Source organism: Musa acuminata, chromosome BXJ1-7 (assembly GCF_036884655.1).
Source record: "Musa acuminata AAA Group cultivar baxijiao chromosome BXJ1-7, Cavendish_Baxijiao_AAA, whole genome shotgun sequence".
Classification (NCBI taxonomy): Eukaryota; Viridiplantae; Streptophyta; class Magnoliopsida; order Zingiberales; family Musaceae; genus Musa; species Musa acuminata.
This window is the reverse complement of record NC_088333.1, coordinates 11,972,282-11,986,019: the sequence shown is the minus strand read 5'-3', so window position 1 is coordinate 11,986,019 and position 13,738 is coordinate 11,972,282. Positions and strand designations below refer to the sequence as shown.

General features: G+C 43.3%; 1 protein-coding gene and 1 long non-coding RNA gene across 2 annotated transcripts in view; both read left to right on the top strand.

Annotated features, from left to right (window-relative positions):
* The window catches only part of LOC103991902 (13S globulin basic chain-like), a 47,028-nt gene that overhangs the window by 15,536 nt on the left and 17,754 nt on the right, over positions 1–13,738 (top strand). The gene's annotated exons all lie outside the window — the stretch shown is intronic.
* LOC135678857 (uncharacterized) lies at positions 4,822–7,579 on the top strand. Its single transcript, XR_010515103.1, has 2 exons — positions 4,822–5,599; positions 7,312–7,579. It is a non-coding gene; the product is annotated as an uncharacterized LOC135678857 (long non-coding RNA).

Sequence of the window (13,738 nt, the reverse complement as noted above, 5' to 3'; positions counted from 1 at the left end):
ATGCTCTGCCGGCCCCTTTGACTTCACCTAGACGTGGGTGGATGGAGCTCCCAGACGTGGGAGACTTTTGTCAGGTGGTCATTCAGAAATGGATGAATCACATTCTGACTGAGATCCCACTACACCCTCTATATGTTTGATGTGACATCCAGAGTTTTGGTGAGTTATTTCTGTTCGTGCTCTGGATAGTTATGATATGATTGCAACGTCAAGGACGACGTTTGAGCTTTGGTACGACATATGAGTTTGATATGCTCTGAAATGCTTCATTCACTGTTGATTTTGCTTCGTAATGTTCCATATGTCGTTGATGTGATTTGGAACATTTTATATGCCATTGATAAGCTCCGATATGTTTCCTTTGTTTCTGATATGCTCCAATTACTCTATGCCCCATTTGTCAGGAACCAAATATGTATGATTAAAAAGGACAATTATGATTCTGCTCCTAATGATATTATGTATACGAAATCGTATATTCTGCTTTGTGTTTGAAACTGCATCTCTTTGGAAATTGTACTATTTTGATATGGATATGTTAGTCACTTGCTGAGCTCTTTATGCTCACCCCATTTGTTGATAAATTTTTCAGGATAGCGTAACTCTTGCTTAAATGTTAAGAATGGGCTGAGGCAGCGGAAAGTTTAGAAGACGTTGGGCAGAACTTTTGTTAGCATATATGTAGTTGTGTATAAGCTACCTTGTATCTAATGAAATGTGACTATGAATCTAAACCTGTGGATTTTGTGTAAGTTAAAGGATCCCTCATGTATAGGGTTTTGGTATGTTAAATTAAATTTGTGTAAGGATATGAACTTATGGTAAATCGATGATTGTGGTGACTGCATAGATTTTTCCCACTTGTGGATTTATATTGTGGTTTTTATTTTGATGAGTCGAGTTCAGATTGTATGAATTATCGAGTGATGTGTGCTATGTTAATGAATTGCACAGGGATATGAATTGGTAGATTATAGAAGTGAAATTTTTGATCTGAATGTTTTCTTAGTGACCTCAAATGTGTGTTTGGATCCTGGGTTAGTTATGATGAAAAAATTTTTAATATCATGGATATTTTTGGGGCGTGACAGAGGTGGTATCAGAGCATGATTTGAGAATCACTAAGAATATTATCTTTATTTGAGGTTTATTGACTATTCATTTAGAGATTAATCAAAGAAAATATTCTTTTGATGTTTTAGGAAGCAAGGTATGAATCTAAATTTACTGAGCTCTCTAGGTTTGCCATACATATGACTGATGATGAATCTAGAAAGGCAAGAAGGTTTGAAAGGGGATTACGGCCGGCAATAAGAAGCCGAATGTCAGCTTTAAAATTACAAATATATGCTGATACGGTAGAAAGAGCTTTGAAAATTGAAAGAGACATGGAGGAAATTCAAGAAATCATTGGCAAGAACCAAAGGGACAAATTTACTAGCAAAAGCAGGAGAGTAAATGAATATGAAGATAGTAACAAGAGGTTTAAGACATCTGGATTTGAGAAAAGGAAACCATGGGAGAGGACTCAGTTATGTGAAAAATGCGGGTTAAATCATGAGACAAGTCGGTGTTTTCGGGTGACTGGAGCATGTTTTAATTGTGGAAAGCTAGGTCATCAAATAAAAGATTGCCCACTGAACAGGAAAAGAGAGCCACTGTCTCCTAGACCCTCAGCCCATGCTAGAGTATACGCTATCACTGAACAAGATTCTAGAGCTTCTAAATCAGTGGTGGAAGGTATTCTTCATGTTTCTAAAAGAAATGCAAAAGTTTTGTTTGATCCCGGCTCTAACTTATCGTTTGTTTCAAAATACTTTGCTTGTCACTTGGATATTCCACCTAAACCCCTGGATTATATGTTATATGTAACAACTGCTGTTGGAGATTCATTGGCAACAAACTTGGTCTACCCATCTTGTTTGATCTCTATTGGAGACCACGAATTCCTTGCTGATTTGATTCTTCTAGAGATCCAGGGCTTTGATATTATACTCGGCATGGATTGGTTATCTTCTCATCACGCTAGTATTGATTGTTACAAAAAAATAATTACCTTCTGCATACCAGATCAGCCTATATTTTTCTTTGAGGGCATTAAGCATGATTTGCCTCCTTGCTTAATATCCGCACTTCAAGCTTACCATCTTATGCAGAAAGGTTGTTTTTGTTATATGGTGTGTGTAAAGGAGCATTCAAATCAGGAAACCCACCTAGATGAAATTTCAGTGGTCAAAGAATTCCCTGATGTATTTCCAGATGACTTGCCTGGTTTACCTCTAGATAGAGAGGGTGAATTTGCTATTGATCTAGCCCCCAGTACAACCCCAATATCTAAGCCTCCCTACAGAATGGCACCACTTGAGCTAGAAGAATTAAAGAAGCAAATACAAGAATTATTAGATAAGGGTTTCATACGACCCAGTGTATCCCCATGGGGTGCTCCGGTACTATTAGTGAAGAAGAAGGATGGAACATTGAGGCTTTGTATTGATTATAGACAGTTGAATCAGGTGACCATCAAAAACAAATATCCTATACCTAGAATTGATGATTTGTTTGATCAACTACAGGGTGCACAAGTATTCTCTAAGATTGACCTGAGGTCAGGTTACTATCAGTTAAAGATCAAGGAGGAGGATATTTCAAAAACAGCTTTCAGAACTCGATATGGTCATTATGAATTCTTGGTGATGCCTTTTGGTTTGACTAATGCCCCTGCAGCTTTTATGGAACTAATGAATAGGATATTTCAACCGCTCTTGGATATCTGTGTAATTGTATTTATTGATGACATATTGGTGTATTCAAAGAATAATCAGGAGCATGAGGAACACTTGAGAGATGTGCTGTCCATACTAAGAGAAAAGAAGTTGTATGCGAAGTTCAGCAAATGTGAATTTTGGTTGAATGAAGTTGCTTTCTTAGGCCATGTGATTTCAGGGAAGGGCATATCTGTTGATCCAAGGAAAATAGAAGCTGTAGTTGAATGGGAAGTACCAACAAATGTAACAGAAGTTAGAAGTTTCTTGGGCATGGCAGGTTATTACAGGAGATTTGTGGAGGGATTTTCTCGAATTGCTCAACCTCTCACCAAACTCACTAAGAAGAATATGAAATTTGTATGGGGCGAGGATTGTGAGCAAAGCTTTCAAGAGTTAAAAAGAAGATTAACTAGTGCCCCTATTCTCACTATTCCAAGTGGTAGTGAGGGATTTGTAGTTTATACTGATGCTTCAAGAAAGGGCCTAGGATGTGTTTTGATGCAGGAAGGGAGAGTAATTGCTTATGCTTCTAGGCAACTTAAAGGTTATGAATTGAATTATCCAACTCATGATTTGGAATTAGCAGCAATCATTTTTGCTCTAAAGATTTGGAGACATTATTTGTATGGTCGACAGTTTGAAATTTTCACTGATCACAAGAGTTTAAAATATATTTTCACCCAGAAGGAGTTGAACATGAGGCAGCGAAGATGGATAGAACTTCTGAAGGATTATGATTGTGCCATCCGTTATCACCCAGGCAAGGCCAATGTTGTAGCTGATGCACTTAGTAGGAAATCTACAAGTTTTATGGCTAGTCTGGTCGTGAAGCAATGGAAGCTAGTAGAAGAAAATTTTGATTTGAAAGCTTTGAGGAAAGAGCAAGACTCGATGATTCTGATGGCCTCCATTCAAGTGCAGTCTGATCTTATGCAACAAATTAAGGAAGGACAATTACGAGATCCACATTTAATCTACTTGAGGAGTGAAGTAGAAAAGGGATTGAAGCCACAATTTCAAATTTCAAAGGATGGCCTATTGAGATTTGGGGAGAGAGTATGTGTACCAAATGAACTAGATATCAAGAATCAAATCCTAAATGAAGGTCATACTTCAAAGTACGCCCTACACCCTGGGAGCACTAAGATGTATAGAGATCTTCAAAGTTATTATTGGTGGGAAGGCATGAAGAAGGAAATTGCAATGTATGTTTCAAAATGTTTAACATGTCAGCAAATCAAAGTAGAACACCAAAGACCTGGAGGGTTGTTGCAACCTTTAGTTATTCCTGAATGGAAATGGGAATGTATTACTATGGATTTTGTTTCAGGACTACCCAGAACCTCGAGGAAGCATGATGCTATTTGGGTTATCATTGATAGGTTAACAAAATCTGCACATTTCCTACCGATTAATATGACTTATTCGCTTGATAGACTTACAGATTTATATGTCAGTGAAATAGTAAGACTTCATGGTGTTCCAAAGGAGATCATCTCTGATAGAGACTCTAGATTTCTCTCTAGATTCTGGAGAAGATTGCAGGAGTCGATGGGCACTAAAGTTAAGTTTAGTACTGCATATCATCCTCAGACTGATGGTCAGTCAGAAAGAACAATTCAAACACTTGAGGATTTGCTTAGAGCCTATGTTATGGATTGGAAAGGTGAATGGGATAAGGATATTTCACTTGTTGAGTTCACGTATAACAATAGTTATCATTCAAGTATTCAGATGGCTCCTTATGAAGCTTTATATGGGCGAAAGTGCATAACACCTATATGTTGGGAGGAAGTTGGGGACAGAAAGTTGTTAGCACCGGACCTGGTACAAGAAACTACCGAGAAAATTCAAGTTATAAGGAAAAGGTTAAAAGCTGCTCAAGGTCGTCAAAAGAGTTATGCTGACAATAGAAGACGAGATATTGAGTTTGAAATCGGAGATTTTGTATTCTTAAAAGTCTCCCCTTCCAAAGGCATTATAAGGTTTGGGAAGAAAGGAAAATTAAGCCCAAGATTTATTGGACCTTTTGAGGTTCTTGAGAGGGTTGGTTCTGTCGCTTACAGGATTGCCTTGCCACCAGCATTGAGCCATGTCCATGATATATTTCATGTCTCGATGATTAGAAAGTATATGTATGACCCTTCTCACCTCATTAAGTATGAGCTGGTGGAATTCGATAAAGATTTATCCTATGTGGAAGAGCCTATTCAGATTATTGATAAGAAAGAAAAAGTCCTAAGGAATCGGGTCATCCCACTGGTTCAAGTAAATTGGAGACATCATTCTGGAGAAGAGACAACTTGGGAGCTAGAAGAGGAAATGAAAAAGGTGTATCCTCGTCTTTTCATCGAATAGAGGTACGATAAATTTAGAGGACTAAATTTTTCTTTGAAGGGGGGGAGAGTGTAACACCCCTCATTTCCGAATGTTCGTATAATTTTTTGGTGATAATGGAAGCATCTATTTTAATTGACAAAAGAAATAGAGTATGAATCAGAGGTAACTTATTGTTAAGATTTGGGAGATCTGTTCAAAAAAAAAAAAAAAAAAAAAAAAAAGAAAGAATCTGAGGACCTATATGTAAACCCTAAGGACCTAATCGTGAATATGATAAAAACGAGGACTAAACTGCAAAATGCACCAAATGACAAATTCCACCGCTTAAGCCTCTCTGCCTTCGTTGTTAAGGAAGCAGAGGAGGCAGCTCGTGGGTGATCAGGGAAAGAAAAGAAGAAGAAGAAGAAGAAGAAGAAGAAGGAGAAGAGAAAGAAAATTTGGGGCTTTTAGGGTTTTTGCTTTAATCTTGTTACTTCGGGTCAAAATTTGCAAAGGCAAGTGTTCTAACCCCTTCCTACATATGTATTAGACTCTGTTTTCATGTTGATTTAAAATAAATTGGAAGATTTTTATTTAGAAACTGATAAGTTCCTCTTTGGACATAGAACTATGGATTCTGAAAGTTTTCGGTAAACTGACCCCTAAGCACTGTTTCGGTCCTAAGTTTTAGTACAGAATGAGAATTCAGGCAGGAACTATTTTTGTTTGAAATTAGACTCGTATGTCTTTCTTTTGACACCGATTTTGTAGATTTTGGACACCGAATACTTACCCAAAAATTTGTTTCAAAAGAGCCTATAGACGCTGTAAAACAGAGTTCAAGATTTCTGACCTTTCGAAACTAAAACGCCTATAACTCCCTGTTGAAAATTCTGATTTGTACCAAACTGAGTTTATTTGAAACTAGACTTGAAATCCTCTCTTTTGACATATAGTTTGAAAATTTTGGAGTTCAATTGCTCACCCTATCGTCTGTTGAATCCGATCCTATAAAGTCTGCAAACCAGTGATTGTGATTTTGACCTTACGTTACCAAATCAGAGGTAACTCTGTGTTGGGAGCCCTGTTTCATATGAAATCTGTTCCATCCGAATATAGACTGATATATGGTTCAACCATAGCCTTCTTATGGGTATTGGAGCATATTTGTTATTCTGAAATATTTGTTTGATGTGCCACTGGAATTCTGTTCGAAATCGAGCTTTGGTCGATTTCGCGTATTCTGTTCCATTTCCTTTGGATACTTGAATTTGCCTAACCTTCTTATTGGAATTGAGCTGGTTATGATTGCTTGGAATCCCTGTACACTCTTGCTTTCAATTCTTTCCCTAAAATGAATATTTTGTGAGAGATTTGTTCCTTGCATCACATTGTTTTTGAAAAGGCACATGTACGTTTGGTTGTTCCGCGTGTGCTTCCGTTATATGCTGCAATTTGTTGAAACTGTCCTTTTGTACTCTGGTGTGTGGGATTGTCTGGACCTTTGCCAGAAATGGTAAAGGGTATGCGCTGATTTGCCCGCTTTGTGGGGTCCCGCTTTGTGGGATATTCTGATATGCGCTATTTGCCCGCTTTGTGGGGTCCCGCTTTGTGGGATATTGCTTAGAGCCTGCGATGCTCTGCCGGCCCCTTTGACTTCACCTAGACGTGGGTGGATGGAGCTCCCAGACGTGGGAGACTTTTGTCAGGTGGTCATTCAGAAATGGATGAATCACATTCTGACTGAGATCCCACTACACCCTCTATATGTTTGATGTGACATCCAGAGTTTTGGTGAGTTATTTCTGTTCGTGCTCTGGATAGTTATGATATGATTGCAACGTCAAGGACGACGTTTGAGCTTTGGTACGACATATGAGTTTGATATGCTCTGAAATGCTTCATTCACTGTTGATTTTGCTTCGTAATGTTCCATATGTCGTTGATGTGATTTGGAACATTTTATATGCCATTGATAAGCTCCGATATGTTTCCTTTGTTTCTGATATGCTCCAATTACTCTATGCCCCATTTGTCAGGAACCAAATATGTATGATTAAAAAGGACAATTATGATTCTGCTCCTAATGATATTATGTATACGAAATCGTATATTCTGCTTTGTGTTTGAAACTGCATCTCTTTGGAAATTGTACTATTTTGATATGGATATGTTAGTCACTTGCTGAGCTCTTTATGCTCACCCCATTTGTTGATAAATTTTTCAGGATAGCGTAACTCTTGCTTAAATGTTAAGAATGGGCTGAGGCAGCGGAAAGTTTAGAAGACGTTGGGCAGAACTTTTGTTAGCATATATGTAGTTGTGTATAAGCTACCTTGTATCTAATGAAATGTGACTATGAATCTAAACCTGTGGATTTTGTGTAAGTTAAAGGATCCCTCATGTATAGGGTTTTGGTATGTTAAATTAAATTTGTGTAAGGATATGAACTTATGGTAAATCGATGATTGTGGTGACTGCATAGATTTTTCCCACTTGTGGATTTATATTGTGGTTTTTATTTTGATGAGTCGAGTTCAGATTGTATGAATTATCGAGTGATGTGTGCTATGTTAATGAATTGCACAGGGATATGAATTGGTAGATTATAGAAGTGAAATTTTTGATCTGAATGTTTTCTTAGTGACCTCAAATGTGTGTTTGGATCCTGGGTTAGTTATGATGAAAAAATTTTTAATATCATGGATATTTTTGGGGCGTGACACGCGGGCCTCGTATCCCCCACTGAGTTGCTCGGCCACCAGCTGGGAGTCGGTGTGGACGTGGAGGGCGACCACCTGCATCTCGAGAGCCAATCTGAGTCCTGCTAGAAGCGCCTCGTATTTCGCCTCGTTGTTAGTGGCGCGGAACCCGAAGCGAAGGGAACGCTCGAACGACCGCCCGTCGGGAGCTCGGAGTACCAATCCCGCGCCAGCACCTTTCGAGTTGGCTGATCCGTCGACGTGCAAGATCCAGGCCTCGGGAGGTTGGCTGAGGCTCTCGTTCTCGATCTGGGTTAACTCTGCGATGAAGTCGGCAACGGACTGGGCTTTAATAGCTGTCATGGGCACGTATCGAATGTTGTGCTCGTTGAGCTCTACCGCCCATTTGAGAAGCCGTCCTGCAACATCAAACTTAGACAAGGCCTGTCGGAGCGGCTGGTCCGTAATTTCTTCCACCGGGTGAGCCTGGAAATAAGGGCGTAGCTTCCGGGCGGACAGCACGAGCGCGAGCGCTAGCTTCTCGATCGGTGGGTATCGTTCCTCGGGACCATTGAGGACGTGGCTGACATAATAGACCGGGAGCTGGTCGCCAAAGCTTTCTTTAACCAGGACGGAACTTACTGCGTGCGGGGAGGCCGCCAGGTAGATGCGCAGTTTCTCGCCCGGGGAGACCGAGGCGAGTCGAGGAAGGTTTGTCAGGTGCTGTTTCACTTGCTCGAGGGCTTCCTTGCATTCTGCCGTCCATTGGAAACCTTTCGGGTTCTTCAGCGCCCTAAAGAAGGGGAAGCAGCGATCACCTGATCGGGCGAGGAAGCGGGATATGGCGACGAGTTTTCCGTTGAGGCGTTGTAGGTCTTTGATCGTCCGAGGTGATTGCATATTGATGATCGCCTGGACCTTCTCTGGGTTGGCGTCAATTCCTCTTTCGTGTACAATGAATCCGAGGAACTTTCCCGATGTGACGCCGAAGGCGCATTTTGTGGGGTTGAGTCGCATGCCGAACCTGCGGAGCGTAGCAAATGCTTCGGTTAGGTCGGCGAGGTGAGCCCCGGCCTCTTGGCTTTTTACGATCATGTCGTCGACGTACACCTCCATGTTTCGCCCACTCTGGTGGGCGAACATCTTGTTCACCGTCCTCTGATATGTTGCCCCGGCATTTTTCAATCCGAAGGGCATGACTTTGTAAAAGTAAACTCCTTGATCGGTGATAAAGGCTATGTGCTCTTGATCTTCGGGCGCCATTCTGATCTGGTTATAACCCGAGAAGGCGTCCATAAACGAGAGGCGGGCGTGACCTGCCGTGGCGTCGACCAGCTGGTCAACCCTAGGCAGAGGGTAGCAGTCCTTTGGGCATGCACTGTTAAGACTGGTGTAATCAACGCACATCCTCCAACTTCCATTAGCCTTCTTGATGAGGACTACATTGGATAGCCATTGCGGGTATCCGACTTCTTTTATGAAGCCTGCCTCCAAGAGTCGAGTCACTTCTTCTTGCACGGCTGCCTGCCGTTCCGGGGCTTGTCGCCTTAGCTTTTGTTTTACCGGACGAGCGCCAGGCGAGATACTGAGGTGATGTAAGGCGACTTCCGAGTCAACACCTGCCATGTCGGAAGGCGACCAAGCGAAGATGTCAGCGTTCTTTTGTAGGAGGCCGACAAGTTGTCCCCGTTCTTGCTCGGGCAGCTCTGACCCGATCTTAATCGTTCGTTCTGGTCGATCTTCTAGGAGTGGCACCGCGATTGTGGTCCCTTTCGGCTCCAGGTGGGGGGCCGGCTTCTGTGTTTCCCAAGGGTCTGCTAACGGTTGTTCGATCCTCACCTTTTTGGGCAACGAGACGACAGTCAGGTAGCAGCGCTGAGATTCTCGAGGGCTTCCTGCGATCTCTCCGGTCACGGCGTGGGTTGGGAACTTCACGGTTTGGTAGTAGGTCGAGATGACAGCTCTGATTTAATTGAGGGTCGGCCGATCGAGGATGGCGTTGTAGGCGGCGGGGAGGTCGATTACCAAGAAGGTGGTCATTGTCGTCTTTGACCTCGGCGGGGCTCCCAAGGTGAGGGGCAGAGTGATCGCCCCCAGTGGTGAGATTGAATCGCCGGTGAAGCCGGTGAGCGCCGAGGATACTGGCTTCATGTTATCCCTGGACAAGCCGAGCTTCTGGAAGGCGTCAAAATTTAGTATGTCGGCCGAGCTTCCAGTATCGACTATGATCCTTTTTACTTGCGCATTGGCGATTCTGGATGATATCACAAGCGCATCGTCGTGCTCGGCCTGTTCATATATCCTGGCCGGGAAGGTGACACTGGGTCCGGGCGCGTATCTAGGAGCTTCGGCCGAGGCGGCTCGGGCGTACGCCTTCTTTCTGGCCATGGAATCCCCACCGAACGCGGGGCCTCCGGTTATAACATCGATGTGTCATTCGATGGGACCTTCCGGGCATGGCGAAGGTTCCTTGTTTGGGCGGAGGTGCTAATCAACCTGCCCAGCAAGCCAATCACGTGAGTGATGGCACGTGTGACTTGATACAGAATCTTTTTGCTTATTATATTTTGGCGTATATCACTTTATAACTATTGCATAAATGCATAAATATATTGTGATGTCCTTGGATTTGTGCAATGAGAATCGGATCGTGATGAGATCACGATAATGAGATCGATTCACCTTTAAACACATATCCTAAATAATCCCGGTCATAGGTTACTCGAGAGGGACATCGTGATAACCGGATAGACTGATGTGCTGTATACCCGTCCATATGATGGATGCAGCTGGTCTCATAGCTGCTCGTGTAGGAACACTAGGGATACAGTACAGGTGCTCATTGGAGAATGAGTTCACTGATTGATCCGCTTACGGAATGCTGGATGGTTGATGATGCCTTATTGTCAGACAGCGATTCCGTAGTCCTAGTGGTGTATCTGGTCCTTAGACTTGAGACACCAAGGATGTCCTGTATGAGTGCTCCACTCTTTGATACCAGACTTATAGGTTTGGCTGTCCCAGATCTAGTACAGCTGGTCATTGGGAGTGGTAGTCGACCTTACGAGGGCTATTGAGTGTTGATAGAGGATCATCCACTCTCGGCGTCATGAGAGGAATATCCCATGTGTTCTTGCTCAGACAAATCCCTGGCCAGGGTCATTCGGGTTGAGAGAGAAAGAGTTCTCTGGGAGAATCCGATTAGAGCGAGACTTGAGTAGAAACCGTATGGGTCTGACAGCACCATGCTCGATATACGGTCTCTGGGATATTAGATGGATGAGGGACTATAGGTACATGGTAACTGAGAACAGACAGGTCCAATGGATTGGATTCCCCTGTATCGTCTAGGGACTACGGCGTAGTGGCCTAGTACGTCCGTAGTCGATGAGTCGAGTGAATTATTACAGAGATAATAATTCACTGAGTTAGAAGGAGTTCTGATAGGTATGACTCAGGACAATCTCGATATTGGGCCTAGAGGGTCACACACATATGATAGGCATTGCGATGAGTAGAGGTTCGGATATGAGATATCCGACGGAGCCCTTGTCTTATTGGATGCAGATCCAATACCCACTAGGGAAGGACCCATTAGGGTTTGACACGGGATCTCTATAAATAGGAGGGATTCACAGCCTCATAGGCTAGAGTCTTTGCTTGCCTTTCCTATTCTCCTCTCCCTCTCCACCTCAGAGTAGGCCTGGAGTTTTGAGGAGCGTCGTCGCAACCCTGCTGTGTGGATCACCGCTAGAGAGGAGGACGATTGACCTCCTTCACCGTCTCCTAAGGATCTGCAAGGAAACAAGGATATACGATCTCCCTAGGTAACACAATCTCTATACGCAGTTTTGTGTTTTGCGGATTTTCGCGCACCAATCTTCGCACGACGACGAACATCTTTTTGGGAATCGGGGATTTTTGTTTTTCTTGTTCTTCCGCTGCGCATATGATGTCGCCCCTAAATGATTTCCCAACAGTGGTATCAAAGCCAGGTTGTTCGTGCGAATGATTGGTTTTGAACTACGTGTGTTGTGTTTAGGAAGAATATTGACGTCAAAATCGTTGACGCAAAAGCGAGGAAGGGCAGCAACAGTTGCTGCCCTCGATCTGCATGCCTGCAGCCACCTGCAGCGGCAGCCGCAGCCGCAACCAGGCAGCACAGCGCCGACGCATGCGCAAGCGCTGTGCCTGCAACAGCCGGCCGTCGGTCTGCTTGCAGCAGGCTTGCTGTTGGCGGGGCTGGCAGCCCACGGGCAGAGGCGCCGTAGGGCAGCGGCGCTTGCCGCCGCTGCTCCCTCGGGCGAAACCCCCCCACAGGGGCGGCTGCCCGGCGGTACAGCACCGTCTGCGGAGGCAGCGGCGCCCGAAGGGGGCACCCACCCGTAGCGGCATCGCCGCCAGCAGGCGTGCCGCCTGCAGGCGAGGGCAGTGCCCTCGCCCCGCCGCACAGGCCGCCGCCGGCAGGGTGGCGGCAGCGGTAGCAGCGAAAAGGGGAAAGGGTATTAGGGTTTTCTGGGCAAAAGATAGTTTTGCCCCTCAGAATTTGAGAAATTCCAATTTCTGTCTTTTGTCCAAATTATGAAAATACCCTTAGGAATTGAGAAATTCCCTACATGTCCCTGATTTCAGAAAAATATTAATTAATTAAAAGGTTTAGTTGATTATTATTTTTATTATTATCTAGTAGTCCTACATGATGATGATTATTTATACATGTGATGTATGATGTGTGGACGGATGATCATAGACCGTGTGATGTGTGTACTTGTGATTATTATTATTATTGAGGTCTGCGAACCTCCATTATATTTCTCGTTTATTGTCAAGCCTGCGTGCCTATGATTAAGTTGTAATCACATGAGGAGGCGCAGCGGGAGCGTGGATGCAATAGCGAGACCCACGAGACGGACGATCGTGATGCATGGAGATGCATCAAGATGTCGACGGAACCAACGAGGACGAGATGGACGATCACAAGGCATGGAGATGCACCATTGCACACATAGATCTTGATGTGAGTGATTAGGCCTACTGGCTCGGGCCTAATCATATTAGGTTGTGGTCCATGATCATCTGATGTGATTGCTTATACACATACTAGATATGTATATATATTTGCATGCGATGTAGATATATATTAAATATGTATATGTGTGACATGTCATATTAGGAGACCAAATTATAGAAACATCTCTCGATAATATTAAGTCGGTAAACGTAAGGTAATTAGATTGACCCACGTGGCAATTATAGACCAAATTCATGATATGTGGACATTGTGCTTCAGTCCCTACCAGATTCCTTTTCACAGTTCATAATGAATTTTAATATGAACAAGCTTGAGGTGACTCTCCCAGAGCTCCTCAATATGTTGAGGGAGGCAGAGAGTACTATTAAGAAAGAGAAGCCAGTTCTCTACACTAGTGAGACCAGAAAGAAAAGGAAAGTAGAAAGGTCCCTTAAGAAGGGAAAGGGCAAGGGCAAACAAGGTAAAGCAAAGGTTGCTAAGAAAGACCCAGCAAAGGACAAAGGCCAGTGCTTTCACTGTGGTAAAGATGGGCATTGGAAGAGAAACTGCAAAGAGTACCTTGCAGAAAGGGCGAAACAAAAGCTTGATGAAGCTTCAGGTACATTCATGATCAGTCTCCATTTGTCAGACTCTAACACATGGGTATTGGATACCGGTAGTGCTTATCATATATGCAATTCGTTGCAGGTTCTGGCAAGGCCTAGGAGACTAGAGAGAGGCGAGATGGACCTCAAGATGGGTAATGGAGCAAAAGTTGCTGTATTAGCTGTTGGCGAGGTCGCCCTACATCTGCCTAGTGGAGCTTTTATTGCATTAGATGCATGTTATTTTGTTCCTTCTATTATCAAAAACATTATCTCCATTTCATGTTTAACAGTTAGTGGATATAAATTTATTTTTGAGAACAATGGTTGTTCGAT